Here is a 14,717-nt window from a genome sequence, read left to right on the forward strand (position 1 = left end):
CAACCGCCTTCAGACCCTTCTTCATCTCTGTCAGCAGGTGCTCCCACAGCTTTCCATCTCTGCCAAACAAATGATGGTACTCTTGGGTCACATGGCGTCGACAGTTCATGTCACCCCCTTCGCACGTCTTCATCTGCACACTCCCTAATGGACCCTAGCTACCCAGTGGTTCCAGGCAACGGATCCTTGTTCGTGACACATATCTGTGACATCGTCTCTTTGACAGTCTCTGCAATGGTGGTTGAAATCTTCAAATCTCTCCAGAGGTCTTCTATTCCATCTGCCTCCTCATCATCTCGTCATCACCACAGACGCCTCCCCGTATGCCTGGGGAGCTCACTTGAACGATCTCCAAACTCAAGGTCTTTGGACTGCCCAGGAAAAGAGACATCACATCAATTTCCTGGAACTCAGAGCGATGTTTTACACCCTCAAGGCTTTTCAGCATCTCCTCTTTCCTCAAGTCCTGCTGCTTTGTACAGACAATCAAGTTGCAATGTACTACATCAACAAACAGGGTGGGACGGGCTCTCGCCTGTTGTGTCAGGATGCCCAAAAGATTTGGTCTTGGGCGACAGCTCACCATTTATTCCTGAAAGCCGTCTACATCCAGGGAGAGCAGAATTCCTTGGCCGACAATCTCAGCAGAATTCTCCAACCTCACGAATGGACTCTCGATCCCATGACTCTACAGTCCGTTTTCGCTCAATGGGGAACTCCGCAAGTGGACCTCTTTGCGGCTCCTCACAATCATCAACTGCCTCTCTTTTGCTCCAGACTCTACTCCCCTCATCGTCTGGCACCAGATGCGTTTCTTCTGGATTGAACCAGTCGGTTCCTTTATGCCTTTCCTCCTCTACCTCTCATGTTGCGGACCTTGTTCAAACTCCAAAGGGATCGAGCCACCATGATTCTCATTGCTCCACGGTGGCCCAGACAACATTGGTTCTCCCTTCTTCTTCAACTCAGTTCCAGGGAGCCCATTCGTCTTCCAGTATTTCCTACCCTACTTACTCAGCATCAGCAGTCCCTTCTACATCCCAACCTGCAGTCTCTACACCTGACAGCTTGGTATCTCTCGGGCTGAGCTCGACCCACTCACTTCTTTCTCAGCCTGTCCATTTTATTCTTGATGCTTCCAGCAAGCCATCCACTCTTCAGTGTTATCAACAGAAGTGGACTCGGTTTTCTTCCTGGTGTCTTCTGCATCATCATGATCCTGCCTCACTAGCAGTAGAACTAGTCTTGGATTATCTTCTTTCTTTGTCTAACTCAGGTCTCAAGTCTACCTCTATCAGAGTCCACCTCAGTGCCATCACTGCTTTTCATCAACCTGTTCACGGAAAACCTCTTACTGCTCATCCGTTGGTTTCCAGATTTATGCAGGGGCTTTTCAATGTGAAACCACCTCTCAAGCTTCCTCCTATTGTCTGGGATCTTAATGTAGTTCTTTCTGCTTTAATGAAGCCTCCCTTTGAACCGTTGGCCATGGCACATTTCAAATTTCTCACGTGGAAAGTGGTCTTCCTTATTGCTCTCACCTCTGCCAGGAGGGTCAGTGAGTTACATGCACTAGTTGCAGATCCACCTTTCACTGTTTTTCATCATGACAAGGTGGTTCTGCGTACACATCCAAAGTTTCTTCCTAAGGTTGTCTCTGACTTTCACCTTAACCAGTCCATTGTCTTACCTGTTTTCTTTCCAAAACCTCATTCTCATCTAGGGGAACAGGCTTTGCATACTTTGGACTGTAAGCGTGCTTTGGCTTACTATTTAGAACACACTCAGCCTCACAGATCTTCTCCTCAACTATTCCTGTCTTTTGATCCTAACAAGCTGGGTCATCCTGTTTCTAAACGCACGATATCCAATTGGCTTGCTGCTTGCATATCATTCTGTTATGCTCAGAACGGACTGACACTGGAAGGTTCTGTCACGGCCCATAGAGTAAGAGCTATGGCAGCATCTGTGGCTTTCCTCAGATCCACTCCTATTGAGGAAATCTGCAAGGCTGCTACTTGGTCCTCAGTTCATACTTTCACATCTCATTATTGTCTGGATGCATTCTCCAGATGGGATGGACACTTCGGCCAATCTGTTTTACAAAATTTATTTTCCTAATGGCCAACCTTCCCTCCATCCCCTTTTTGTTAGCTTGGAGGTCACCCATCAGTTAAGAATATGCTGCCTGCTTGTCCTGGGATAAAGCACAGTTACTTACCGTAACAGGTGTTATCCAGGGACAGCAGGCAGATATTCTTACGTCCCTCCCACCTCCCTGGGTTGGCTTCTTAGCTGGCTTATCTTAACTGGGGACCGCGCGCCACCGTCGGGCGGGAAGGCACTCGCGCATGCGCGGTGCGGCCTAGCTAGAACTTTCTAAGTTCTTAGAGTGGAATCACTCTAAAATTGTCCATACCGGGGCTCCGTCGGTGCTGTCACTCATCAGTTAAGAATATCTGCCTGCTGTCCCTGGATAACACCTGTTACGGTAAGTAACTGTGCTTAAAATGTGACCTGGAGAAGGATAAATAGTGGGGCTCCCCAGGGGTCTGGGCTGATTCTACTGCTTTTTAACAGAAATGGAAATAACTAGTGAAATAATTAACCCCCCTCCCTTTTACTAAGCCATGGTAGAGGTTTCTACCTCAGCCTGGAGCGCTAAATGATCCAACGCTGCTCCGAAGCTCAGGAATTCTATGAGTGTCAGAGCAGTGTTAGAGCATTTAGCGCTCTAGGTTGCAGTAGAAACCTCTAGTGTGGCTTAGTAAAAAAAAAAAAAAAAAGTGTGGGGGGGTAAATTTGCTGATGACACAAAGTTGTTCAAAGTTGAAGAGAATTGTGAAAAATTGCAAGAGGACAATATGAGACTGGGCAGTGAAATATTTTCTCTCTCAGAATAATTAAGCTCTGGAACACATTGCCAGAGGATGTGGTAAGAGCTGTTAACGTAGCTGGTTTTAAAAAAACGTTTGGACAAGTTCCTGGAGGAAAAGTCCATAGTCTGCTATTGAGACAGACATGGGGGAAGCCACTGCATGCCCTGCATCGGTTGATTGGAATGTTGCTACTATTTTGGTTTTGGCTAGGTACTTGTGACTTGGATTGGCCATCATGAAGATGGGCTACTGGGCCGGATGGACCATTGGTTTGACCCAGTAAAGCTATTCTTTTGTACTAAAATAGCACATCATACTGGTGGCCCACATTGATCATTTTGACCCTTAGAACCCAAAACATTTCAGGGAATTGGGTAAGAGTATTCGTGCAGGTAAAATAGTTAACTAAAGCTGAAATAGAAAGGTTCTAGATACATTTACAGTATATGAGGGTCCCATAGAGCACAATAGAAATGGAGAATGGTCTGAAGAAGCAATGAACTGAAACATAGGTCATAAAAAGCCTCAAACAATTAACATTTTTCACCAAGACCTAGTAAACTGCAAACATTTGTTGGTCGGAAAGGTTAATAACAGGTATAGTACCTTCCTAACTTGGGGACTGATGCTCAAAGGTTTGCAGTAGAGTCACCCCTCTACCGTGAACTTGATGCAAAAAGAGAGCCACTGCTTGCTTGCTATGGGTATGAATATTACAACTGAATTAAAATTATTTATTAATTAATTTAAAAGATGTCTAACCTGCTTAAACCTAAGAGGTTTACAAAATACAAACACAAAGTCTGACAAAATTGCGGCAGCATTCTGTAACTTAATGCAGAATGTCAACTTTCATGTCAGTGCCTGAGTGGTGATTAGCTCAGTCACTGACAGGAAACTTGACACTGAAAAAATAAATCATGCTGTGGCTCTCTCCCCCTCTCCTCCCTAATGTTATAAAAAAGGCCTGGTGGTCTCATAGACCACCAGTCTCCCCAAACCCCAAAAAGCTCCTTGGTAATCTAGGGGACCTTATTCCAACCAATAGCCCTCTCTGGTAAGAGTACATGAAAGGAGGCAGAAGCAATGTCCCAGGATACACTGGGTGGGGCACTGCCATTTTGGAGGAAAAGCAGGAGAGGGGAATTATGATAGAGGTGTTTAAATATTAATGTAGCATAAATGCGCATGAGGCAAGTCTCAATTGAAATGAAACTCTGGAATGAAGGGGCATAGCATGAAGGTAAAAGAAGAAAGACTCAGAAGTAACCTCAGAAAATATTGAATTGACACCACTTCAAGCATGATGACAGATAAAGGTCAAATGGCCCATCTAGTCTGCCCATCCGCAGTAACCATTATCTCGTTTTCTCTCCGAGAGATCCTATGTGCCTATCCCAGGCCCTTTTGAATTCAGACACAGTCTCTGTCTCCACCACCTCTTCTGGGAGACTGTTCCATGCATCTACCACCCTTTCTGTAAAAAAGTATTTCCTTAGATTACTCTGAAGCCTATCACCTCTTAACTTCATCCTGTGCCCTCTCATTGCAGAGTTTCCTTTCAAATGAAAGAGATTCGACTCATGCGCATTTACATTACGTAGGTATTTAAACGTCTCTGTCTTATCTCCCCTCTCCCGCCTTTCCTCCAAAGTATACATATTGAGATCTTTAAGTCTGTCCCCATATTAGGAAGATCCTGAATGATTTTTGTAGCTTTCCTCTGGACCGACTCCATCCTTTTTATATCTTTTTGAAGCTAAATGAGGTCTCACCAGAGTCTTATACCTACTGGCCATACCTCTTCCTATGTACCCTAGCATCCTTATAGCTTTCACCATCACCTTTTCAACTTGTTTGGCCATTTTAAGATTATCACATACAATCACACCCAAGTTATGCTCTTCTGTCATGCACATAAGTTCTTCACCCCCTAAACTGTACCATTCCTTTGGGTTTTTGCAGCCCAAATGCATGACCTTGCATTTCTTAGCATTAAATTTTAGCTGCCAAATTTCAGACCATTCTTCAAGCTTCGCTAGGTCTTTCTTCATGTTATTCACACCATCTGGTGTTTCTACTCTATTGTAGATTTTGGTATCCACAAAGAGGCAAATCTTACCTGATAGCCCTTCAGCAATATCGCTTATAAAAATGTTAAAAAGAACAGGCCCAAGAACAGAACCTTGAGGCACACTACTGGTAATATCCCTTTCCTCAGAGCGATCTCCATTGACCACTATCCTCTGTTGTTTTCCACTCAACCAGTTCTTGACCCAGCCTGTCACTTTGGGGCCCATTCTGAAGGCACTCAAGTTTATTTATTAGACACCTGTGTGGAACACTATCAAAGGCTTTGCTAAAATCTAAATACATCACATCTAGTGCACTTCCAATTCTCTGGTCACCTGTTCAAAGAAATTGATCAGATTTGTCTGACAAGACCTTTGTCTAGTGAATCCATGTCGCCTCTGATTCTGTAATCCACCAGATTCCAGAAACTTCATTCTCTGTTTTAAAAGCGTTTCCATTAGTTTGCTTACCACAGAAGTCAGACTTACTGGCCTGTAATTTCCTACTACTTCCACTTTTGTGTAGAGGGCCACATCTGCCCTTCTCCAGTCCTCCGGTACCACTCCTGACTCTAGAGAAGCATTGAAAAGGTCAGTCGGTGAAGCCACCAGAACTTCAGTCTTAGTACTACAGCAAGCAGGTGTCTGGAGTAGCCTGGTGAGCAATGCAGTGGATTCCAGAGAAGGCATCCCTTAGGTGCCCCATTACTGTTCTGGAATGCCTGTGTGCCCAGTCTAGTATGGATGGTGGCCCCATCTATGTCCAAATGGCTTGGTTTTGGACATTTTGCATATTAGAAAATGGCTAAAAGAGACAAACTAAGAGCAAAAACATCTAGTGCAGTGGTCTCAAACTTGCGGCACACCAGGTACTATTTGAGGCCCTCAGTATTTTTATCATAATCACAAAAGTAAAATAAAACAGTTTCTTGATCATATTTCTCTTTAGCTATAAATTACAATATTATTAAGACTTAGCCAAAACAATGGCCAATCAGGGACTTCCTTAGACTCCTCCCTAAGGAAGTCCCTGATTGGCTGAGGTGCCCCAGGCCCCTCCAAAGGGAGGAGCCCGCGGTGCCTCAGCCAATCAGGGCCTTAGGCCTCTCCCTGTGCATCAGATGATGCGCCGGGGCGGGACCTAAGGCCGCTATTGGGTGGCAGCTGTTCGAAGAGTAGGAGCAGGAGGACTTTCCTCCTGCTCCTGAAGATTTTGGCGGTGTGTAGGAGCAGGAGGAGGGTTCAGGCACCCTCCTGCTCCCGAAGATGTTGGGGAGCCTTGTCCAATGAGCAGGAGGGACCGGGCACCCCTCCTGCTCCCAACTATTTTACAGGTACCGGGTGGGTGGGCCGGGCTCAACTACCTGGGCCGACCAGGGGTGGGCCAGTAGTGATTGGCCTAGGAGCAGGAGGGACTGAGCACCCCTCCTGCTCCCACCTTTTTGGTGCTGGGGTGTGTGGGCAGTGCCAGGAGGGAGGCGAGGGCGAGCTGTGCCGGGAGGGGCCAGGGCCGTGCTGCATGCATGAACCATTTTTTTTTTTTTACCGCTGATGGCAGGAGGGAGTTGGTATTCCTCCTGATTTTTTTCTCGGGGGGGGGGGGGGGGCGTGGCAGAGCAGGGCAGGCAGGAGAGATCGGAGTCTGGAGTGGGGTATCGGGCAGATCTCTCTTGCCTGCTCACAGACTCTCCTGCTCTCTGCCGCCATCCCTGCAGTGCAGGCCCACTTTAAAACCACGGGCTTGCACTGCGGGGAACGGCGGCAGAGAGTAGGAGGGTCCGGGAGCAGGCAAGAGAGATCTGGGCTGGGCTGAGCCCTGACAGCAGTGACAGGAGGCTGCTTCTCCTGTCATTACTGTCAGGGTGTGCGCATGAGTGGGGATCGCTCTGGCCGTGGGTATGGGGGCGTGCTAACGATCGTCCCCATTTGCATTCAGGCCTTTACTGAATCAGTCGGCCGGCATGCAAATGGAAATGGATCATGCACGGTTTGGAGGTTTAGTGAATCCTGGCCTAAATTGGTTAGCATGCCTTAATAGAAGGACCCTATAATGTATGAGTAATAACATTTGGACTGATTATGATTAGGATTCAGGCAATTCATAGTTTAAACCTTTAATATTATATAAGAAAAAAATATGTGTTTCTGATTGATCAATAATAAGGTGTATCATCCTGTTAGGTTCATGTAATCATGATAGCCAAACCTTTTGCTAATGATTTCACAAGGATAAAATTGGAAAGAATTCAAGTCACATGTCAATTTTTTTCCTAAGATTGTAAGTGCTGTCTCATGGTGGAATAGCAGAATGTTTGCTCCACATTCTAAATTACTTCCTGTTAATACTGTGCTGTCTTCTAGAAAATGACATGCAAAAACTCTTTAACCAGACTTTCCCAGAACATACAAATATACACATTTGCAAATGCAAACTCTGAGAGAGTCGATATTGTTTCCTTTCTGCTGAGTAGGTGTAAAAATTCTTTAAATTGTTTAGGTTTACAAATAAAAACATCAACATTTTGAATATTGGCTTAGCCAGGTATTTAGCGGCCAAAATAAATATTGAATATTCAGTGCTAGTCACTGGAAATGGCCCAGCATTGAATATCCGGGTTTAATTACCTGGTAGTTTCACTTGTCTGTATTTATTTATTTACCGTATTTGCCGGCGTATAAGATGACTTTTCAGTACCTTAAAATCCTCCCCAAAGTCGGGGGTCGTCTTATACGCCGGGTACTGTTTACATCACAGTTCTTCAACCGCCGGTCCGCAGAAAATTCCTGCCGGTCCGCACAGGACCGGCGAGATGGACCCGTTAAATTTTCTGCCCCGATGGTGTTTGCACAAATCTTCTGTTCCTCCCAGCCTCGGGCGATCAAGACAGGCGGTCATTCCCTCTGTGAGTCTCGCCTATGCGGAAACAGGAAGTTGAAACAAAATAGGCGGGACTCAGAGAGGGAAGGTCCCGACGTTTGCAGCCTGTCTTGATCGCTGCCCCTGCTGAGTCGCCGAAGAGGGCCGCGGGGAAAGTGCAGGCAGAGAGAAGATGGTCAGCGTGCGCGGGGAGGTCAGCGTGTCGATTGGGGCCATCAGCAGCGTTTGTGCTGAGTCTGCCCACGTGCAGGATGCGGCGGGTAGGGGCCTCCGACTCGTCTTGGGCGGCTGGGCCTGCGGTGCAAAGCTGTTTTTGCCGGCTTGGGGGGGGGGGGGGGGTCGCGAATGTGCAGGGCACAGCAGGAGTAAGATCATGGGGAGCCTTCAACTTACCAGGGCAGTGATTCACTTTGGCAACTTCCCCTTTCCTCAGAGGCGGCAACGGACCCAAGGCTGCCTAAGGAAATCACTGCTGCAGGCAAGTACTGAGAACTGCTGGAAGGAGAGGAAGCCACTGTTGGAGGCTGGGAAGCTGATGGATAAAGGGAGAGCTGCTACTGCACCTGGAGAGAGGTAGAAAGAGAGATGCTGCTGGGAGGGGAAGAGGGAAAGAGTTGGGAAGAGAGCTACTGTTGGATAGGGGGGGAGGAGGGAAGGGAGAAGGTAAAAAGGAAGGAAACAGCTGGCAGGGAGATTAGAGGAGGGAAAGGGGAGAGACAGGAATGAGAAAGTAGAGAGAGATTGATGCTGGAAATGGGGTCAGCAGAGAAATGAGAGAGGGATAAAGATGCTAGATCTGGTGTAGGAGAGATAAAAATGAAGAAAGCAGTGAAGCTGGAATGAATGATGTAAAAAGGAGAGAGGAGGCACAGGCTGGATGGAAAGGGGAGAGGGGCATAGAAAGAAGTCAGATACATATGGAAGGGGGAGAGGCCAGACAGTGGATGGAATGGGCAGATGCTGGAAGGAAGAGTGGAAAGAAGATGAAAGCAGAGACCACAAAAGGTAGAAAAAAATCATTTTATTTCTATTTTGTCATTACAATATATCAGATTTGAAATATATATCCTGCTAGAGACATAACTGTGGACTGCAAAGCCTAACACTATTCCTGTCATGTGTGACTGCAGTATTCTGTTAGCATGATATTTCTGTGTAGCATTCTGTAATAATTTGGCTTGTTCAGTTTTCTTGATAGTAGAGGGGATATATGTGAAGGGGAGGGGAGACAGGGGTTTTGTTGGTCCTTGTTCTGAATATTTATATTTATAAAATGACAATTGTACAGAATATTGTTTCTTTTTATACTTTAATAAAATACGTTCAATATAAAATCATAACTGAGGCTTATGCAGATGGGATCAGATGGTTTGTGGGGACCGAGCTTGCGGAGATGGGGTGAAAATGTGTTTTTAAAAATTTCGGTCTTAGTAGTTTGCCGGTCCACAAAATAATTCTTTTATTTCTGCCGGTCCACGGGTGTAAAAAGGTTGAAGAACACTGGTTTACATGCCCTTACTTTACATGCCCTAACATCTCCTTCCTTACCTCCTTACGGTGCTTACGGTACTAGTAAACCTGCCGGGACATCAGCGGGGCCATGGCGGGACATCAGTGTGACAAGGGTGCCAGCTCCTTCATCCTGCGCAGTGGGAAGCAGCGGCGCTCTGGCCCCACCCCTTTTCTCTTTACTACGTCTCTCGCACATGCGGCCGTGTGTGGAGTCTAGCCCTTAAGGAAGTTGCGGGGGCGAACAGGAGGCTTTTGAAGGCTTTTAAAGGGAAACTGTCATGCCAGCAAACTTGCTAGGGACTTGCCCGGCACTTGCTCTCTCCCTCTATGTGTTATCTTCCTTCTATCATTGACAGTTTCAGTTTGGTTAACAGTTTAGAAAACAAATAGCATGGCAGCTCCCATGGGTTTATTGTTCTATTCAGCTTTAGTGAATTAATTAAAATTGTTGAAATAAATTCTGATGTTCTTTTAAGTTTTATTTGTTGTGCAGAAGGTGTGCGGAAGAAGGGGTAGTCTTATATGGCGAGTATATAACAAACTCTATATTTTAACTGTAAAAGTTGGGGGGTCGTCTTATACGCCCAGTCGTCTTATACGCCGGCAAATACGGTATTTGGATTTCTATCCCGTTCTCCCGTGAGCTCAGAACAGGTTACTGTATTCACAGTTAAATACAGGACAAAATTTACAGGCATTTTTAGAGAGACAAGTGAGAAGAGGGGGGAATAAGGGGAGTATTGGATAGGAGGAGAGAGGAGGAGGGTTAAGAGAGAGGGTAGTGGGAGATTAAGGAAGGGGAGCAAGGAGGGGGCTGTTCATTAGGCATAGTTTCCTGGTTGAGGCTGAGAAAAGTGGATACCTTCTAAAGGAATTTAGGGTAAGAGTGCTCCACGGGCTTCATACACACTGATGGTGGTGATTGAGCTTAGATTTTTACAGCATTTTTATATTATTAACTTTTTTTGTTTGTGTTGTACACTCTTACCAATTATGTTTATTATATCCCTTGTATACATATTTGGGCTGTATATATTCAATAAGGCTTATCTGCTAAACTGTAAAAATACAGGGTCCAATATTCAAATTATCTGTGCTTCTAACTTTTAGTTACGCTCTTATATTGGCTACTTTAACAATCTAGGGCTGAGTGCCTAAACTTATACTCAAAATTTCACTGAGGGGGTAATAGTCATGACCATCCTGACAAAAAGTATGAAAATTACCAAAAATAAAAGGATATTAAAGGTCATAATTAATAGTCTGTCCTCCATAAGAAATTGAAAGCCTAGGGGCCTATTATTCAGCTTGTGGCAGGTAGCTGCCAGCGTTAAACCTGGATATTCAATGCTGGGCCATTTCTGGTGACAGGCATTGAATATCTAGAATATTTTGGCCGCTAAACTCATGGTAAAGCCAATATTCAGTGATTGATCAGTTAAGTTATATTGGTTAAAGATAAGACTGCTATTGTTGTGGTCCAATTTAACTGTTAATCTAATCATATTACATTAGTATTTATGGATTTCTAATATGCCCCAGAAGGAGTTCAATGCGACTTACAATTTAGAAGATCCTGGCCATAACTGACTCTTCTGACTCTTCTGACTTCCAACTGCCAATTTTTTTTTGCAGGGGAGGGTGCGTGGCTCCTGTGGCCCCCATTCCGATGCCTATGATTTAACTAGCGATTCGCCTTCGCTAGACTACTCAAATCCAATTAAATTGGCAATAATACCACATCTCCAGAAGATCTAGGAGCCAGATCAATGCTGTGGCATGAAGAAGGAATAGGGCCCAAAGGGCTGAGAAATACCTCACTCCGAAAACCTGGGTTCTTCTCCATTCTACAAGCAGCCAGTTCACCCTGAATAGCACTCACATAGACTTTGATCTCTGCTTGTTGCAGTACAGGAAAAACTACCTACCAAACAGGTTGTGAGGAGGCCTTCCCTTGATGGTTCAGCATCGATAAGGTAATGACAGAGAGAGCTGGCACACATCTACACACATAGGCAGCCATCCTATATTTTTTTAATTTCGATTTTAAATATTACATTATATCTACCAACGTCAATGACTTGTACAAGCCAATGCATTATAGAATTATTGACCTCAATCTTAGTAGATAAGTATATTCATTCTAATAGTCAGTTAAACCTACAATCATTCACACTGTATCCAATCCCACTACCATACTCATTCAGTCTAGATCTTCAATAAAAAACAAACAAAAAAACACCCAACTAAAATAAGTGAAGGTGAATTAAAGAGCTGAGGAAGGGGTTTCACAGAACCAGGGCTGATTTCAGCAGCTCCAGAGAATCTGAGGAAACATTTGCTCAATGTTGCCTCATTTTTACTTCCCTTATGTTTTTTGTTGACAACGTTTCTACTGGAGTCTTCATACTCCTCCTCGGTGTTGGGCTGCCACCTCTCGGATGCCTTTTGCTGTTTCAGTTTCCACCATAGTGAAACTGCATCTTCAATTTGAGTAACATTGGCAAAATGAATAGATGTTTATTGTTAAAAGCAAAGAGGAGTGGAGCAGATCTAATGCATCAGAAAAGCCAACTCCATCAATGACCTTCCAAGGTCTTGTGCCCAGCAATAGCTTTTTCCTTTGCTTCTTCAGACAATAAATACTTGAAACCTATCACCCCTGCCTGAACACAGCATGGAAGAGGCCAAAGGTAAAGCAGCAGACCGAGTCAGTACTGCACTCCTTTCTGGGATCAGTGCACATCTCCCTAATCTTTCCTGCACCTTATCAGTTCTGGGCTGGCTCTGGAGCAGGTCTATTATGTTCATCGCCTTTCTTCTTGTGCCCCGAGACAATATCATCAATTCGAAGGAGTAGGATAGCAGTTTTAACTGCTGTCTTATAGGTCTGTTGCTTGACAGCCAGAGGCTCCCAAATACCCAACTCCTTCATATCTGCCAATGCCAGTCTCTCCATTGACTCTCCAAGTCTGACTTCCTTCCTGGGTATGTTTCGCTCTTAGTGAGGTCAATACACGAATGGTGCTGGCACCACAATTCTGGATCAGTGTCCTTGGGATGACTTTAAGGGCCTGAGCTACTGCACGGTAGGGCCACTGTTCTATTCCCATCATGGCTTTTGATTTTTCTGTCAAAACATGAGCCACTGCCATCTCACGGCCCCTCCACCTGGTACAGGTATGGGTCAATCAGGACATTACGACACACTTGCATTGCTTCATGTAGATTCCACTACACCTCTACATGAATTTCTTTGCTAGCTCCCCAAAGAATGGTAGTGCAGGCTTTGGGATCCTTGCACTGTGTGATAAAGGTGAAATAATCATCACCTATTTTTTAATTTCAAAAAGTCCTGCTCCATTGCCCACATCCTCCTCATGAAGCTAATCTGTGCATTTTGCAATCCGAGCACCACAGGCACTGTTTTCTTGACTCTACGAATGGCTGTGATGTTGGTTGCTGCGCAACAAATACTTTCTCGGTGAGGGCTACACATACAGCCCACAGCTGCAGAAGCTCTCAAACCAGGGAATGTCAAAGTGAGCTGTGCAGCCCCCGAACATCCACCCAAGACCAGGGCCTGCCTCCTCCGAGATGTCAAAAAGCAATCTGGCAAAGTCAGCGGTCCCACACTCCCTGAACCCCAATCAGGAGGCTCAATCACCCAGCGTCAACCGTGCGCCCGTGTCTTCACAGCTGCCGCACATGCACAATGGACACAAGTCGGCCCGAAGAAAGGAGAGCCCCAACACCCAAACAGACACCGACTCACCATGATCCAACAGCCTCTGAATCACAAGGGCATCCCGGAGAGAAGAGCAGAGCATCAACGACTCCCCAAACCATTCGAAAAGCTACATAGGTAAGTGATGTCATCTTTTAGCGTTCCAAGCCTCATTCTGATGAACCACTATTCTTCTTTAGAGTGTTCAAATCTTCACTGTTGAGAGAATGAAAGAACCCAATTCAAATTATAACTGACTAAACAATTTGAGGCCAAAAACAGCAAAGGAAGAATTAAAAGTAAAATAAAGTAAATTAAAAGTAAAGAAAAAACCAGCTTTATACAAAATGTATATCTCCATCTTCTAATCCAAAAGTAATATGTATTGATTTAAATCACATCACCCTTATTTTTAGGATATTCCATTTGCTTGTTGCCTAATGTATTCTTGTAATTCAACGGGTCCTCATAATATATTGGGTTGTTATAGTGAGTAATTTTCATCACTGAAGGGAAAAATAAACCATACAACGCCCCTCATTTGTTTCAGCTGGGGCGAAGTGCCAAAAATTGTTTTCTTTATCAGCCATGGCCTTTGCATAATCAGGAAAAAAAGAGTTTAGCCTCCTGCCACTTTATGTTTTTTTTGCTCCTTTGCTACCTTTAAAATTTCCAGCACTTGTGTGAATCTTAGTAGCCTGAAAATTATGGGCCTGGGTCCAGTAGCAGTATTATTTTTCCTGTAAGGGATTCTATAAGTCCTTTCAATTTCTAGAGGTGGAGAAAACTTCATTGATAGCACTATAGGAATAAAGTCTTTCAAGAAACCTGCCATATCATTTCCCTCAATATTTTCAGGAACTCCTAGAAGCTGGAGATTATTTCTTCTTTCCCAGTTTTCCAAATCTTCCAATTTTTTTGTTATAGTAAGAAGCAATTTATGATCCATCTGGGACTGAACCAGCTTTGTCTTTGTCAGTTCTTCCTGAAGTGAGACTAACTTTAGGGAATTATCCTGTAGCTTTTGAGAGTTATCCTGTAACATCACCTGCAGGTTTTTCATTCCTTCCATCAGTTGCTCAAGGATCTCCATAGAATCAGTTGGTCTATTTTCCTAGACTTGGGTGGGCAGACCTGATGGGCTATGGCCCTTATCTGCCATCATTTTTCTATGTTTCTATGTTTCTGATGGCCTCAGGAAAACAAATAACTTTGGAATCTGCATTAGCTACTAAGGGGAAAAACAAAAGATTAAATCCAACTCTAGTGACTCCATCTAAAGTACCTTTACCAAATTAGTCAATCTGAAGGGAATCAGATATCAATAAATATTCAGTGAGTGTGCCCAAGGGAGGAGCTCTACACTCACACAGCCATCCTCATTGCCTCCAAGTTCCGGAATCCATTTAAGTAAAGCTTAAAGAAAAAAAAAGGAAAAATATAACAAAGACTCAATTTTAACAAATGACACATTGAAAATTTTTTCTAGTTCACTTCAAGAGAAATCCTCAGAATATCTAGAAAAATAATCATATCATCATTACGTATCAAACTAACTCTCTTTGACCTGCCTAGAGTATAGCATGTTTTTTAAAAATACTAAACTTATTATCTAACACATCAAGTTACTCTAATTTTATCGAACAAAA

The sequence above is a fragment of the Geotrypetes seraphini genome, chromosome 9, assembly GCF_902459505.1.
Source record: "Geotrypetes seraphini chromosome 9, aGeoSer1.1, whole genome shotgun sequence".
In the NCBI taxonomy this organism is placed as follows: Eukaryota; Metazoa; Chordata; class Amphibia; order Gymnophiona; family Dermophiidae; genus Geotrypetes; species Geotrypetes seraphini.